The sequence below is a fragment of the Caenorhabditis briggsae genome (assembly GCF_000004555.2).
Source record: "Caenorhabditis briggsae complete genome, chrX, whole genome shotgun sequence".
NCBI lineage: Eukaryota > Metazoa > Nematoda > Chromadorea > Rhabditida > Rhabditidae > Caenorhabditis > Caenorhabditis briggsae.
The window spans coordinates 7387526-7391057 of record NC_013491.2 but is presented as its reverse complement, the minus strand read 5'-3'; positions in this window follow the sequence as shown (position 1 = coordinate 7391057).

The window sequence follows — 3532 nt, the reverse complement described above, 5'->3', positions numbered from 1 at the left end:
CAGCTCGTGCAAACATAAACATCATGCTTTTTCAGCCTAGGCCTATAATTATAAACCAAATAAACTATGAAAAAATTCAAGTAAAAAGTGCTGTAATTCACAATTACCAGAAAATGTTCGTTTTTGTTGCTGAAATGTGTTTCTTAGTTAAAACAAAAATTACAATTTCCGATGTTTCCAATAGGATGCTTCCAATAGGATACATTCTGTTTTTCAGTATTTCGGGAATAGGGTTTCCAGATTAAGCCTGGTTGGGATTGTTGTCGTTCCCTTGGGACCGTTTTAGGGACAATGGGAGCGTTGTCAAAACAATGGGACCGTTGTCGCAATTCGTTGGGACCGGCGGTCCGATGATGGGACCGACGGTCCCGCTTTGGGACCGTTCGTGTCGGAAAGAGCCGACTGAACTATCTCTTAATTTAAAATGATTTGGTTCTTCATTTTTAGATAATTTTGAAAATGCAATCATAAATAACTTCTTGTTCGAACTTTCAACAAGTTCTCAACCGGTGTCCTAAAACACTTCCCTTGTAAGAAGGAGACATTTTCAAATATGTGATTCGTTTTTGCAGAAGAGCTACCAGTTTCGAAAAAACCAGGCTCGAAATCTGAGAAATTGAAAAAGCATATCAAGAAAACCTCAACACTTCACGACCGCAACCTTAGATGAAAATTTCAGGATAGGTTGGAATCGACTAGACATCACTAGAAATTTTAGAATCCACCCGCTAGTTTCAGCCGAGTTATATCAGTTTCTGTACCAAAATTCGCCTTTTCTGTGCAAAAGCAGTGTTTCCAAAGACGATTTTCACAAGTACTAGGACGTTTCAAGGCATGAAACTTGTTGTGTTATACTCAAATTTTAGAGAAATTTGATATTAAAAAATTTTTCTCAAGAAAAAAAATATTGTTCATTTTTTTGAATTTTTCACGATTTTCCAGATTTCTTCGAGAATTGAAAAACAATTTTTTGGAGAAAAAATTTGAAATATCAAATTTCATTAAAATTTGAGTAAAACACAACAAATTTCAGGATTGGAAACGTCCTAGGACTCGAGAAAGTCGTCTTTGAAAATGCTGCTTTTGCACTGAAAAGGTGATTTTTGGTACTGAAACTGACGGGCGGATTCGAAAACTTTCAGAGGTGACTAGATAGGCTATCCCTGGCATATCTTAAAAAATTCATCCAACTCTGGGTTTGTGAGGTGTTGAGGTTTCCTTGTAAGGTGATCCCATGATGATTTTTTGTATTTAATTTTTTTTTTGAAAAAAAAAACTAGAAAACTTTATGGGACCATACTATTCCGTTCCAAACTCGTGTAATTTTCTTTGAAAAACAACTTTTGAACTATTATTTCGAACTACTCTTTAATTTTTGAGTGAAAGAATTTTGATGGGTTGTGAAAGATTTTAGAATTTTTTCGGTTGTAATTACAATTTCAAATGTTCCTTTTTGATCTGAATTAGTTTTCTCGTTTTTCCAGAAAAAAAGTTAAAAACCAAAAATGACATTAAAAATTATTACGGGAAGAGGAATCAAACCTACAACCGGTTACATACAGTTCATCCCTTCTCGAAACTACACCACTCCATGCCACTCCTCTCTCTTTCCACAATTTATAATATGTAAGGAAACTGGGAGACGCGGCACTTGAAAGACCCAAATTTGAGATCAATTTGAAGCCTGACTTTTTTTTTCGAAAATGGTAGTTTTTAAGCAAAAACAGAATACTTATTTGAAAATGTCCCATTCTCAGCTTTCAAATGAAATAGGACTCATATAAAAGTTCCAGAACACAATTACAACCTTCCCTAGTGATTTGTTCAGTAGATTGCCTTGAAAGCAATTGGGCTGTCTGGTTCCCATTAGTTTTCTAAAACAAACACTGACAATTTTTTACCTCCAAAGGTGTGCCTATAAGTTCAACTCCTCAAAAGACAGAATTTCGACAAAATCTTTTTTTTTTCAGTCACTCACGACGGCGTCTCCGTTAGTTATGACTAGGAGAGAAAGATTTCGTATGGATTTCATAAATGGAATGTTCCCGGCTAACTCGTGGACGCTTGGGCTGGTCGTTGGAGCGGTGGCGGTCTTCTCTGTGATCAAAAATGATCTCACCTTTTGAAGTTTCCCTTTTTCTTCAAAACTACATCTTGCATTATAACTCCTTTGTTAAGCTGTAAACTTGTTTTCTATTTCCCAATGTTTTCTTTAAAATTGAATTTTAATGAATACTATGACTGACAATATGCTTTCTGTGAATATATAGTGAGGCAGGATAGTAGCGCCTCTTTCTTATATCTTCAAAAAGCCACTTGTCCGCAAACACTTCTTGTGACGACATCGACATAGCCTCTGCTACATGCCAAGGAGACGTTGTCAATCTATATGTGCGCCAATACATAGTCTCCAATAACGTCTCCAGTTTCCCAGGAGCATATCATGTCATCCACATTAGATACCTCTTGTATTATTGATTTTTTTCTAATTGGAAGGTCACTTGTCCCGCCTTGATCATTTCTTTATGTTGGTCACGTCTCAGTCGTTTTCCTTTCTCTCATATTTTCATACCCATTTGTCTGTCTCTCAATTCTCTGCAATCTACATGGTACGTGCTCATTGAGAAGGGCGGAAAAAAGAAGAGAACGATTGAAATGCTCATTTCTGTCACTAGTGATCTGTTTTAGTTTGGAGTCCAAGTTTTAACATTCCGGTGTTGTTAGATTTTTTATTTGTTCTTGAAAAAGGTGGAATCTCATGCTAATCGTCCTCAAACAATAACAGCAACATGTTTTTTACCAATCCGTCGTTAAAATTGATGGATGGAACACTCAGGAATTGAAACGTTACCAGTAGTCTATTTGATCATCAATTTACTTAATAAAATCACTTTTGAAATGACTTCTATTGTTTTCATGGGCATTCCGCAACAGGTGCGAATATACATAGCCTCCAACAACGTCTCCAGTTTCCCAATAGAATAACATGTCATCCACATAAGATTCCTCTTGTATTATTGATTTTTGTCATACTTGTAACGGTGTCAGAATACGAATCAGATGACAATTTTTACTGAACTATCATCAACATTTTTAATTGAAGACAACAGTTTCAATAACTGTCACATTCTTATCACTTCACACATACCCTTTAATATTTTCCCCTCTCATTATGTTCAATAATCTTTTTTGTCCCTAATGTCGCCTAATTACAGTAATAACAGATTATCCTCGTTAAAAGCTATATAATTTTATCAGAATACCACTTTATCTTGGTGAATAAGCTTTCATTCTGACAAAAACTATTTGAAGCATTACAAAAACTATTTGAAGCATTATATATTATTGATTTTCCACCGAAATTGACCATGTCTTGTTGTGAGAGATTTCCATTCTGTTTAGCATTTTCGAGATCGCTGGATCCATCTATGTTCAGGTGACTGTCTCCAAAACACCTCTCTTCGGCGATAAGGTTTTTCTGAAATCAAAATTTGTTTTTCGCCAGCGTTCATTGGATAATTCCAACCTCAAT